This window comes from Hypanus sabinus, chromosome 13 (assembly GCF_030144855.1).
Source record: "Hypanus sabinus isolate sHypSab1 chromosome 13, sHypSab1.hap1, whole genome shotgun sequence".
NCBI lineage: Eukaryota > Metazoa > Chordata > Chondrichthyes > Myliobatiformes > Dasyatidae > Hypanus > Hypanus sabinus.
Window position 1 is genome coordinate 99,616,527 of NC_082718.1, and position 14,553 is coordinate 99,631,079.

Below are 14,553 nucleotides of genomic sequence, written 5' to 3' on the forward strand. Positions count from 1 at the left end.
AACTTACAGCACAATACAGGCTCTTTGGCCCACAAAGCTGTGCTGAACATGCCCTTACTTAAAATATTACCTAGGGTTACACACAACCCTCTATTTTTCTCAGCTCTATATACCTGTCCAACCTGTTCTCATAATGCATGCTCTCCAATCCAGGCAACATCCTTCTAAATCTCCTCTGCACCCTTTCTATGGTTTCCACCTGCTTCCTATAGCGAGGCGACCCTGAATTGAACACAGTACTCCAAGTGGGGTCTGTCCAGGGTCCTACGTAGCTGCAACATTACCTCTCGGCTCCCAAACTCAATTCCACGATTGATGAAGGCCAATGATGAAGACCATATGCTTTCTTAACCACAGAGTAAACTGCGCAGCTCATTAACTCATAAATGATATCCAGCATAATACATTTGACATGAAAGCAAAATTGGTCTGTTTAATGCTCAAGAAACCGGTACAACATAGTCCAGTTTCTATGTTTGTATGTTCAAATAACAAAAAGAAAGATTTTATGGAAGGATTTTAATTTTTCTACTGTATTTTTTGTGGTTATCTTAAATTTTGAATTGTTGATATTTGCACCAATGTTCCACATGTGATTAACATTAGTTTTTCACTTCCTGGCAGCCCACATACCACACTTCAGTGTGGCTCCATTTTTTAATGGTAGCCATAACAGATTAGTGCTCTGTGTTGTCTATCCTCAAATAATTGCCCATAGTGTATAGAGTGTCAAGTCTGGGGTGGGGTGGGGTGTGGCGTGGCATCTGTTTTAAGCACGAGTTTTGGCACGGCGTGTGTGGCATAGCATGTGTTTTAAGCCATCCCAGTACTAGATAGAATAGTCTTGCACGCAGGCTTGGACTATTCTATGTATGTGCAGTTCCATGTAAGGAGGGTGGGTGGGGAGAAGGTGTGGAAACAACTGCTGGAAAATATTTTGTCAACTGGCTAGGTTTCACCTCAGCTCAATCAAACGAAAAGAAATCAAGCTATTAAAAATAATATTATAACTCTTAAGGCAATTGAATAATATTGAATAAATAATTATGTGATCTAAGGTCATTAAAAACTGTTAACTGCCTTGTAATTATCCTGGCCCATTGTGGTCATTCTGCCCTCATCTAAATGAATGCCGTCATTGCTGGATCTAAGCTGGTTCATGTACATCAGGACAGTCACCGAGTGGACTTGCCCAGAAATTGTCAGAAACCAATAATCTGCCTTAGGATTCCATGAGAAGTCTAAAATTGGAAAACACTTGTAAGTTTACTGCTGAAGAATAGCAAACCCGGGCTATGTTGTAGTTTTGTTAACGGAGCATTCCATTGACTGCATTGTCAGGATTTTCATTCTCTCTAACAAAACCATTTATCTCCATAAATAAATTCCCATAGAAAGATTTTACACTAATTGAATTACTAAAGTTTGGTTAATGAGTTTAATTAAACTCTACGGTAAAATACTTGATCTGTATGAGGCTTTCAATTCATAAAGTTCAGTTATGATAAAATCCACAACCAATTCAAAAATGCATTGTCAGTATTATGGTTTTTTTTCTAATCCAGTTTATTTTTTGTAAAAATGAAATATTACCTGAATGGAGCTGTATACTTATACTGTTGACAATGTTAAAGGAAAGAAGCAAACATGAGGAAATCTGCAGATGCTGGGAATTCAAGCAACACACACACAAAATGCTGGTGGAATGCAGCAGGCCAGGCAGCATCTATAGGGAGAAGCACTATCGACGTCAGGACGAAGGGTCTTGGCCCGAAACATCAACCCTATAGATGCTGCCTGGCCTGCTGTGTTCCGCCAGCATTTTGTGTGTGTTGTTAAAGGAAAGACTTGGATTTGTATGATTTTAATGCATTGCAATTCATACCACAATATTTGACATACAATATTTGATGCATGATCTCTGAGATGTCTGCTTGGGCATGCAATGAAAGCATGACCTTGCAATGGCCAAGGTGAACTATGCTCAAGCCAATGTATTATATTTGTTTCCAAAACCAATCCAATCAACATCACAATCTCAAGCCTGCAGTATTATGAAGCAAATTGTTCTGACACTGATAAAATACTGAGCCATGACCATATTGAGCGATTGAATCCACAGTGAAGCCAATTTATTATGCTGAGGGGAGGGAACCAAACTGAAGTGAAGGAGAAAAGGGAGGTTGGCTCACAAATAGAGAAAGTTTGTAGGCGGTGTGAAAGGGAGGATAGGCAGGTGATAGAGAATGGACACGCTCACACCGATAGTTTGAGATGTGTCTATTTTAATGTGAGGAGTATTACGAACAAAGCCGATGAGCTTAGAGTGTGGATCAACACTTGGAGCTATGATGTTGTGGCCATTACAGAGACTTCGATGGTGCAGGGGTAGGGAAGCAAAAGAGGTAGGAGTGCGGCACTATTGATCCAAGATAGTGTCACGGCTGCAGAAAAGGAGGAAGTCATGGAGGGGTTGTCTATGGAGTCTCAGTGGGTGGAAGTTAGGAATAGGAGGGGGTCAGTAATTCTACTTGGTGTTTTTTATAGGTCGCCCAATAGGAACAGGGACATCGAGGAGCAGATAGTGAGACAGATTCCGGAAAGGAGCAGTAATAACAGTGTTGATGTGGTGGGAAATTTTAATTTCCCAAATATTGATTGGCATCTCGCTGGAGTGAGGGGTTTAGATGGGGTGGAGTTTGTGTGTTCAGGAAGGTGTCGTGACACAATATGTAGATAAGCCTACAAGAGCAGAGACCGTATTTAATTTGGTATTGGAAAATGAACCTGGTCAGGTGTCAGGTCTCTCAACGCTGCTTTGAAGAGCCATGTGAAGGTAACAGAGCATAGGAACCATGGAGTGGGCATGTATTAGAAAAACAGAATAAAGTCACAGATGTAGTCTATTAATCCTTTCAAACCTGCTCTATGATTGAATATGACCTTGACTGGTCATCCTCCCAATGCTAAATTTCTGCTGCTTCCCCAAGCCCCTTGAAGCCATTTGCAATTTTGGAGAGTAACAAAATTAAATAATAAGCAATAGAAAAGGAGGCAGTACATAATTAATAACAAATAGGCTGACACTTGCAACATGAAATATTTTGGTATGCAAGCTCAGCGTGGGTCAACAAAAAAGCTAGATGTAACTCTAAATTTCAATTGACAATGGCCCTTCCTTCTTTGACTTTTTGTTATAATATAAAATATTTATAGGTTTAAGCAAACGAGGGAAAGTCTGCAGACGCTGGAAATCCAAGCAACGCACACAAAATGCTGAAGGAACTCAGCAGGCCAGGCAGAGTCCATGAAAGAGTACAGTCGATGTTTCCATCCATGGTCATCATTCCATCCACTGTCACAATGAGGCCACACTCAGGTTGGTGGAGCAACACCTTATATTTTGTCTGGGTAACATCCAACCTGATTTAACCAAATTGCCTTTACATTCACTTAATGGCTTATTAATCCATTTATGATTGGCATATACTGTATTTTTGAGTATGACATTTTATTGCAGATTTTCCACGTATAATTTATTAATTATATAGCTAATTGCTTTATATTAGAAAATGCCCACACAAACACATTATGCCCACTTTTTCAGATGAATATATGGTGAAGAATAAGTAGAGGAAGAAAACTATCAACTGTTTTCACACTCTGATTTTATGATTTACACTTTATTAAACAATTTCCCTTTCCTAAAATCACAATCTGGTGTAACTTCAGGAATAAAGTACACTGTAAAAGAGAAGTATCTCATACCTTTGATGCCGAAAGAAAACTTTGATGTACATGACCACCTATAATTTTAGGAAGAGCCAAAATTCTGAGTACTACAGTCCAATTACCTGGGAAATAAAGAGGGTGTGTGGTGAATAAAATGCAACAGCACCTCTTTCACCTCAGGAGGTTGAAGAAGTTTAGCATGAGTCCCCAAATCCTAAGGACTTTCTACAGGGACACAAGTGAGAGCATCCTGACTGGCTGCATCACTGCTTGGTATGGGAACTGAACTTCCTTTAACCGCAGGACTCTGCAGAGAGTAGTGCGGACAGCCTAGCGCATCTGTAGACGTGAACTTCCCACTATTTAGGACATTTACAGAGACAGGTGCGTAAAAAGGGCCTGAAGAATCATTGGAGACCCAAGTCACCCTAATCACAAACTGTTCCAGCTGTTACCATCCCAGCAATGGTACTGCAGCATTAAAACCAGGACCAACAGGCTTCGGGACAGCTACTTCCACCAGGCCATCAGACTGATTAATTCACGCTGATACAATTGAATTTCAATGCTATATTCACTGTCCTGTTGTACATACTATTTATTACAAATTACTATAATTTATTACATTGCACATTCAGACAGAGCTGTAAAGATTTTTACTCCTCATGTATGTGAAGGATTAAGTCAAAACAGTATTCTGTTTTTAAACTGATTTTGGAGATGTGCCACATTTCTTTTCATTTACGTGGGTATCCTGGATTGTCTGAAAAAACAGCTCATCCCAGAAAAAAAGTTATTATAATTTAATAACTTTGCAAGTACAACTATGCAGGCAACAGAGCAGCTTATTTTGCAAAACCAGGATCCACAAGATTAATGTATAAGTGAAACAAATAATGCTCATTTTTGGTGATTAATTTAGGAGGAATTTGGCTGTGACACCACACAGGAACTCTTTAAATGATTGAAGGGCAATGCTTCAAATATTTGAACAACTGGGTAAGGTGTTAGTTGAATGCTGTATTCAGAATTGCAAGTCCAGCAAAATGGAAGTAAGATGTTCCAAATATGTATATTGATGTAACAGTGTTTGTGAACAGATAGCTTTGAATGGAATTTGGGAGATGTATTTCCCATCAATTTGTAAGATTAGGTAGAACTGCTCAGAGTATACAAAAACACAGATGGTGAAGTTAACCTTGGATAGTATAAATTCCATGGGTCATTTTCCCACCCTGGTAAAACTAGCAAGTGACCTAGTGGGATTTTACTGCAGCTGGGAAGAATATCAATCCAATTTTCCTTAGAACATTCATTCAGCAATAATAACTTACATTTATATATCTTTACCGTAGAAACACAGTTTCAGGCCTTTCAGATGAATTTACTTGGGGAAGTGAAGCCCTCCATTTGTCAAGGTCATCTATGGATATTGCATCGTAGCTGTCTACATAATACTAGTAAACAAGCCGGGTCTGTATGATATGGAGAGCAAACTGTTGCTTATAGACAATAGACAATAGGCAATAGGTGCAGAAGTAGACCATTCGGCCCTTCAAGCCTGCACCGCCATTTTGAGATCGTGGCTGATCATCTGCTATCAATACCCAGTTCCTGCCTTGTCCCCATATCCCTTGATTCCCTTACCCATAAGATACCTATCTAGCTCCTTCTTGAAAGCATCCAGAGAATTGGCCTCCACTACCTTCCGAGGCAGTGCATTCCAGACCCCCACAACTCTCTGGGAGAAGAACTTTTTCCTTATCTCTGTCCTAAATGACCTACCCCTTGTTCTCAAACCATACCCTCTGGTACTGGACTCTCCCAGCATCTGGAACGTATTTCCTGCCTCTATCTTGTCCAATCCCTTAATAATCTTACATCAGATCCCCTCTCAATCTCCTTAATTCCGGAGTGTACAAGCCCAGTCTCTCTAACCTTTCTGCGTAAGACAGTCCAGACATCCCAGGAATTAAGCTTGTGAATCTACGCTGCACTTCCTCTACAGCCAGGATGTCCTTCCTTAACCCTGGAGACCAAAACTGTACACAATATTCCAGGTGTGGTCTCACCAGGGCTCTGTACAAATGCAAGAGGATTTCCTTGCTCTTGTACTCAATTCCCTTTGTAATAAAGGCCAACATTCCATTAGCCTTCTTCACTGTCTGCTGCACTTGCTCATTCACCTTCAGTGACTGATGAACAAGGACTCCTAGATCTCTTTGTATTTCTCCCTTACCTAACTTTACACCATTCAGATAATAATCTGCCTTCCTGTTCTTACTCCCAAAGTGGATAACCTCACCTTATGTAGCAAGCTCCCCCTCTCCACGCAGCTGATAAACCCAAAGGAACAGAGACTGATACAGTTTCGCACCCACAGCATCGTTCGAGTTGTCAGTTAGCATTGAACTTAAGCAACATGGACAACACTCTGGAGGAGCTCAGCAGGTCGGGCAGCATCCATGGAAATGAGCAGTTGACGTTCTGGGCCGAGACCCTTCGACAGGACTGAAGAGGGAGGGGACAGGGGCCCTATAAAGAAGGTGGGGAGAGGGTGGGAAGGAGAAGACTGGTAGGTGCCAGGTGAAAAACCAATCAGAGGAAAGAAGGTGGGGGAGGGGATGCAGGGAGGAGATAGGCAGGAAAGGTGAAGAAGGAACGAAAGGAGAAAGCACTATGGGTAGTAGAAGGCAGAATCATGAGAGAGGTGATAGGCAGCTGGAAGAGGAGGCAGAGTGAAAGTGGAATGGGGGAAGGGAGAGGGAGGGAACTACCGGAAGTTGGAGAATTCGGTGTTCATACCAAGGGGCTGGAGACTACCCAGACGGTATATGAGGTGTTGCTCCACCAACCGGTGTTTGGCCTCATCACGGCAGTAGAGCAGGCCATGTATGGACGTATCCGAATAGGAATGTGAAGCAGAGTTGAAGTGGGTGGCAACCGGGAGATCCTGTCTGTTGTGGCGGACAGAACGGAGGTGCTCGACGAAGCGGTCCTCCAATCTGCATCAGGTCTCGCTGATGTAGAGGAGGCCGCACCGGGAGCACCGGATGCAATAGATTACCCCAACAGACTCATAAGTGAAGTGCTGCCTCACCTGGAAGGACTGTTTGGGGCCCTGAATGGTGGTAAGAGAGGAGGTGTAGGGACAGGTGTAGTACTTAAACTTGCAGGGATAAGTGCCAGGTGGGAGATCTGTGGGGAGGGATGTGTGGAGCAGGCAGACGTGGAGGGAATGATCCTTGCGAAAAGCGGAGAGGGGCATTGAACTTAACATAGTGACCACAGCTTTGGATTCTTTCTCGGAGTTTACTCCCAATGATTTCCCCATGAAAAGGTATAGCCTTAAGGCAGTGGAGGATTGAGGTCACTTTCCCTTTTCCTAAATGAACTGCCAACCACAGCTGATGAGCCCCATCTGCCGAAAGCAAATGGTTTTAAGTCACCTGTCACCAGTAACCCACCTCTGCCCGATCTCTTGTAAATAGAAGCAGTTCTGCTGGGCTTTGTAGCTAAGCCACACATGAATTCCAGAGCTGGACCTGGTTGTCAGAGGCTACTTGACAGACACACCATTGAGAGCATTTAAAAGTGGGAGTTTATCCCCACTACCTCCCCTGGGTGCGATAAGTAACATATAAAGTGATGGAATTCTTGGTTAAAGCAGCAGGTTTGAAATTGCATTATAAGGAGGAAAATGAGATAGAAATGTCAAGTGTGTGAATCCCAGATTCTTTCAAAAAAAAGGAAACCTTCAACTGTGGTTCCAAAGAAGACATGATGGAAGTATAAACGTAAACCAAGTTACAAGCAACCCACCAAATCATCACAGTGGGTAAAGCCAGAAATGCTGCAAAGAATTAGGTTTACATTTAATTGTTGAACATTATCCAGGTCAAAGAAAGCAGAAATACTCCTATCGTGTCACAAGGAAACCGATGGTGCTCCACAGGGCACCGTTTTCAATATTATTCAGAAAAATGTACAGCTGGCAATTTCAAAACCCATCAGAACAAAATAGAAACTTGAAATTGCACGAAGTGATAATGCTGCCCCTTTTATGATGAAAATTGACTCTCCCATTTTATGGCACAGATATTTTGGTTGAGTCTTTCAATTCCCTTCACAACGCCCAGACTTGTTGCCAAGGAGACAGGATATACATTGGGATAGGATTTCACTCAGGTTGTAAGATACATGCTTGAGTGGCGGTATTAACAACACGAGGTACAATGTTTAGTTGCTCACCCTCACTTTCAGCTCTTCTAGCTGCAAAATGCAGTCTGTTTCTGAAGTGAAAAAAAAACTCAAGGATGACAAAGGTATTAATTACTGGACCAAGTGAACTTGGCGATGTTATGCATGGCTGGACTCAAATTCATTGTTGGTCAATATTATTAGACAATTTGTTAGTATAGGCTGTGTTGCTGCCTCCCAGTTCCAACAGCCCAGGCTTGACCCTGATCTCAGATGTATGGAGTTGGCCCGTTGTTCCTGTGACTGTGTAGATTTCACCTCGGGTCCCCTGGTAGTCTCCCACTTTCTAATGGCGTGCTCGTGAGGTAATTGACCACTGCAAATTACCCCTTAGTGTTGGCAAGAGAATCAAATACATTGTAACAATATGAGGAAGGGAGGTGTTTGGGAATGCTCTGCTGGGGGCTGGCAGGCCAAGTGGTCTTCTTCTGTCTCAAGTATGTACAGTTATTTCACTATTTAAGTATTCTACTTATTCTCAAATGCAATGACAATATTTTAATCTTAGATATGAAGTGAAACAGCTTTTAAACCTATTGTCTGGAATATTTGACAACTGGATCCCTTTTATCTCTTTTCTTTGAACATTAAACTCAGTTGAGGGACAACTCCCCAATGATTTACCTCTAATTTATTACTACGATGTCAGGCATCCCTTACAAAGCTTTGTTTATGCCTATTGAAAAGCTCTGGCGAAGGGTGAAGCTTCCTGATATAAGAAACATCAAGGATTAAGCAAAACAATTGAATTGGCTGGAGTTCTTTTGAAAAGAGTGGGTTGGGAGATGATGGAACAGAGATTTTTGAGTTACTGGAGGAGTTGATAGGGTAGACATTTGGAAAGTAGCTTATTTGAGAAGGGAGATACAATCAAAGCCAAAAATGAAAGAAATGTCACTTACCTATCCAATGCAGAATGGTCTCTCTGACCAAGGGAGTGCTGAGAATGTTGAATTCGTCCACACAGGGAGTGGTTGAGGTGAATACATTGTTACACTTATGGGGAATTTATATATGCACGCAGTATCTAAAGAAAAAAAATAAATTATATATTGACTTTTTAGTTCCTTATGGAATAATCCAATCAGAGAAGTACTTTGCAAGCCATTGAGTTAGAGAGCACAGAAACAGGCCCTTTGGCCCAACACATCTATGCTGCCGCATTTGCCTGTGTTTGACCCATATCCCTGCAGTTGCAGTAAGTAAAATAGCAGCCAATTTGCTCATGGGAAAGTATGTGATAAGTTCAAGTTCAGCTTACTGCAATTCTACTGTGCACATTTATACTGCCAAACAAAACAACTTTCCTCCAGACAAAGGAGCAGAAGACAGCACCTATAGATCACACGGATTGTGATGAGAGTCCTTGACAAGAATGGCTTGGGCCCAAGTGCTGGAGTATCTGAGGCCAGGATTGAGACAGGGCTTCAAGCTGTATTGACATTCTGAGCATAAAACAAACGCTAGACAAAATCACATGCATAGTTTACATCTGATCACCGAACCTCGGTTCAGCTGCTCCCTAAAATCCTTGGTTCCTAAAACATGTTTGCCAATTAAAGGGGCTGTCCTGAATCTTTAATGGGGCCACACCAGCTATTCGTACTCCGGAAAGTTAGAGCATCTAAACCTTGGAGCTGGCACGGATGGGTGTGTGTCATGGCATACATAACACATAAAGTAATATTAACACCAGAAGTCAACAAATAATAAAGTGCATTTACAACACCACATTAAGAAGTAAACAGTATAATGCTACTAATGTTTTAAGCGTGATGAGACCTGGGCAGTGGCAGGGAGATCAGTAGACTGACAGCTTGGAGGAAGAAGCTGTTTCCCATCCCTAGCAGTTCTTGTCCTAATATTATGGTACCTGCTGCCTGGTGGTAGGGGAGTCAAAGAGATTGTTGGACGGATGGGAGGGATCATTGTCAATGCTAAGCGCCCTGTGTATGTAGTTCCCCTGATAACCATCTCTGATGGCTGGAAGAGAGACCTTGATGATCCTCTCAATGATGAAGTATTGTATAGGACACCAAGAACTTTTACATTTCATTACTGGCTGGATAAAAACATTTTTGCAATGTTTTACAAAACCAAGCTTTACACTATGCCCCAGTACATCTGATGATAAACAACCCATTTACCAATTTAAAGTGACTTCTCCAAACTTCACTACACTGATTCCAAAAACAGCACAACAAGTCAGCAGATCTGAAATAGTTCTGAGCAGACAAGTTCCTTTCGTACCCTGACCAACACTTATTCATCAGCCAACACTACCAAAGGCACGCTCAGTGACTTCTTTATTAGGCAAACCTTACACCAACTCATTAATGACCATGAGTGTATGTAAATTGCTCACTTCATTGTGTTGTGGGACATTCACCTGGATAAATTAGCTGCCATGTTGACAAATACAATAGATTCAGGCTCATTTGTTTATCACATGTACATTGAACATACAATGACATGAATCATTTGTGTTAACAATCAACACATCCTAAGGATGTGCTGGGACAGATTCTGGGGTCAAAATCGCATGTCCACAACGTTCAACTGAACAAAAGCAATGGAAAAGCAAGCCCCATTCCTCACTCCCATTCATCCACCTACACACACAGGCAGTCCTCAAATACCAGGACAGTCTGCACCAGACTCCAAGCCTCCTTTGGATTGGTGGACAAGCAGACATTGGGCCTTCAGCTTCCCCAGTGACCTCAGAGACTTGCAGACCACGATATTTGGCCTTCGGGCCTGACATTCAGACTTCTGATCAATCTTCATTATTGAAACCAAGACCTGTTGATGATGGTAACCCTGGTACACCAAACTCCAGACTTGCCATTGACTGGACCCCAAACTTCAGGTCTAGTACTATGGTCTCACCAAAGACAGATCCCCAAACTCCAGGCCTCAGTTTCTGGTCTTACATCATTAATTGAATGTAATTGATTTATAAAAGGCACCTTATCAATCAATATGTGTCCAAATCTTACATACAATATTTTTTACATTATTGGAAAACTTCCAGTTGGACAAAGTTGTAACAAGGAATGTATGTATGGTGGTAAAATCATGTGTAGAGTAAGGTCTAGAATTAACTCAATCTTGAGAACACCAATAAAATCCAAAGACAAAATCTCAAACAGTAGTACCAGAAATGTAACTCCTACGATTGAGCACTGAGAGCTCAGCTTTCCATGAAGGAATGGGCAGTCTAAGTCTTAAAAGGGCAATGGCAGCTAACCATACTCCAGGGAACTGGAGCACTGGAACTTGGATGCCTGCCATTGTTCAGGTGGGACTGTGACACAAAACTAATATACAGCCATGACAAAGAAGTGACGCATTGATAAGTAGAAAACAAGCACCGGTAGGATAGATTGTTGGAAAACATTAGTAAAGCAAGGACACATTTTGTGAGTTTTTACAGGAGTCCCAGATACAGTAAAGTAAATGGTACTCCATACTGTGTCAAGAGGAGCAGTGGTCACTTTCCTTTGATGGCAGACATTTCTGTCATCACTTGACTTGGAGATCAGTAGAACAACAGCCTTCTCCACAGCTCACCACTAGTACAGGATTAGTCACCCAACTGGGACCCATTCACAAGGATCTGAGGGGTTGAGTTCTTGTCCATCAGCTAATTAGTTGATGGAATGTTTGCTTAACAGACTGTAACACCACCAGGGTGTCTCAATAAACTCATTCAATAGTCTACTAAATGGAGATTTTGCTGAGTTTAAAGTAGCAGCCATAAAACCATTTACACTGAAGCATTGGGGGTAATTTTAAGATAACATGTTTGGTCAGTAACTGAACGCTCAGCTTATATCCTTTCCACAGACGGTGTTTACTCCAGTGTCTCCATCCACCACAAACTTTATTTCACATGAAAGATATATTTATATGGCTGTACATCACATCTGCCTTCTGCTGATCTGTTGTGATTCCTGGATTCCCCAGTGCTTCATTTGTAAAATATCCATTCTCAGATTCGATTGCTTCTTTCAGCCTGTCTCATTCGATCTCTGTCACCACACTGGCATGGGCCATCTCCTGGGTAGAACTGACATTTCTATCCTTCCCTAGAATCTCTAAACCTCATATTTCTGGTTCATCCTCACAAATCTTTTATGTCCTTTCGCTAATGCCTCTACACACTTCCTATAAAATGGCAATCAGAATATTTGGTACCAGGTTTATTGTGCTCAGCTAACTGGTTCTCTGAATCTGTCCCTGTCTCTCACTCTGTATCCCTTCCACCCCATCTCTTCATTAAAGCTGTTTTAGAAATTATGTTCCAATCCACATCGCACAATCTGTTTCCCATTTGCACATTTCTTTTCAGCCATTCTAGTTGCCGTGCACAACACTTGCAACAGCTAATCACCTTGGCTGCACTTTCTGTGTTCTGTCTTTCATCTTGCAACTCACCACACGTTCTTCCTTTTGACGGGCATTCATCATTTCTGGTCTGGCATTGTATCTTATGTACTTTTCTAGGATAGAAACTGTCTCATGTGCTCATTGATCCCTCCCTGGATTCTATAAATAAACAAATCAACCCAACCATCAACCACCCGAGCTACACATTTCACGAGCTATTTCCATAAACATTCCCCTGATGAACAAGCCCTTCAAGTTGACAAAAATACAAAAAGAAGCAAACAATCCTGCCTCCATAAAGAATGAATTAAGATTCTCCTGAAACTTGTTGCAGGTATAGAACTGGGAACAGTCTTTGTGTCATCTCTAGCAAGCAGCAATGTGCCTGTAATGGATCCAATGCATTCTCCACAAGCTCTCTGAGTCCTTTATAGCAGGTATAATTTTCTCTCCTTCTCTGAGATACACTAACAACTCTTCGTTCATTCATTCTGACTTATCTGCCTTAGCTGGCTCATTATAGAGAGTAAATCCTTCCTTCTGGTTTCCCTAAGTTACTTAGCTGGATACAGTATTTGCCTCATGATTTACTCTACTGTATAGCATTTCATTGTGTACGAGTTTACATGCAGCTTGTGTATTAACTTTGTTGGGTAAAATCACACCCAGAGTTTGGTGTACCAATTCAAGCATGCCATTTAAATTTCATAATTCCTTTAGCTTTCAGTGCGGAAGCTAAGTCACGGTATCTTCTGTAAGATACTGGGGGATAGACAGTAGCTGAAACTGAAAAATAAATGCACTGCATTTATGACTTATAAAGAACTTATATGCTGCAAAGAAGTTCTTACAGTCTCTATTAGCTTTCACAATTGCACCCTGTAATAACATCTAGAAAGCAGATAGTCACATGTTGCAATTTTTAAAGTGTTGCAAGCAAATATTAGAGTACCCTCCTAAAACTTTTGGAGTGGCATTACTCTATAATTACAAACCTCAATTATGAGCATCTTTGTTGTAATTTGTTCGTTGTTTTGCAGTTTGACAAACATTTACCACATTGCCTGTTTTGATTTCATTTGCATGGCATCTACTTTATGCACAATTTTTGGACTGGTTTTAGCAAGTGGAATATTGCGGCAGTAGAAGGGTGGTCCACTCTCCTCTCCTATCAGATTCCTTCTTTTCCAGTCCTTTATCTTTCCAATCCATCTGACTTCACCTATCACCTTCTAACTATCCTCCTTCTCCTCCTCCCACTTTTTTATTCTGCCGTCTTCTCCCTTCCTTTTCAGTCCTGAAGAAGGATTTCAACTTGAAACATCAACTGCTCATTCATTTCCAAAGATGCTGCCCGACCTGTTGAGTTCCTTCAGCATTTTGCTTGTGTTACTTAGGGTGGGAAAGGGCTCGGTTACTTTCCAGATGTGGAACCAAATGATTAATTTACAGCAGAAAGTAATGTTGGACTCAAAACCAGACACAAGCTCAAACTGTGATGTAGGTTCAATGAGTGTAAAGGAATCTGGTTTTCTCTCTGGACACAGGAGAAGATAGATGTGATGAACAAATTATCAAAGTGAGATGAGTAACAAAAGGACAGAAAAGAATTTTAAAATTCCACTTTTGCAATCTAAGATGGCACAAAAGGGTGTAGAAAGCTTATGTCTTTCCAGAGCTCCAGATTTCATTCAGTTCAGAATTTTTAAATGCACATTTACAAGTTGTATCTTCACTTAGAAGCAGTTTTAAAAACTAAGGATTCACAATGCACTCCAGTATAAAAATCCAGCTTCACATTAAAGTGAAGTACTGAGGAAATACCACATTGTCACAGGGTGCTGTCATTCTGCTACGACATTAAATTTATGTCCTCGAGGGATGCACAAATCTATCAGAAAAATAAGGAGATTCCATAGAATCTTGACAAACACTTATCACAAATTTACTAAACTCAGATTATTTATTATGTTCCCTACTTTAATCTTTTGCAAAATAATTTCATTAACTGAGAACATCCTCCAGGTTGGATCACTAGCTTATAACAGAATATTTTCTTTCTGTTTCTTTTATGTTTGGACTCGTTCTACTGGGAAACTTCACACAGCATAGCTGTCCAAGTAAAGTGAAATCAAGCCCTAGATATTACATAGCATAGCACTCAGACTA

General features: G+C 41.2%; 1 long non-coding RNA gene across 1 annotated transcript in view; it reads right to left on the reverse strand.

The window, feature by feature from the left end:
• The window catches only part of LOC132404204 (uncharacterized), a 238,517-nt gene that overhangs the window by 18,154 nt on the left and 205,810 nt on the right, over window positions 1-14,553 (reverse strand). Inside the window, exon 5 of the long non-coding RNA XR_009515460.1 lies at window positions 8,895-9,019. This is a non-coding gene — a long non-coding RNA (uncharacterized LOC132404204). The remainder of the gene's footprint in view (window positions 1-8,894; window positions 9,020-14,553) is intronic.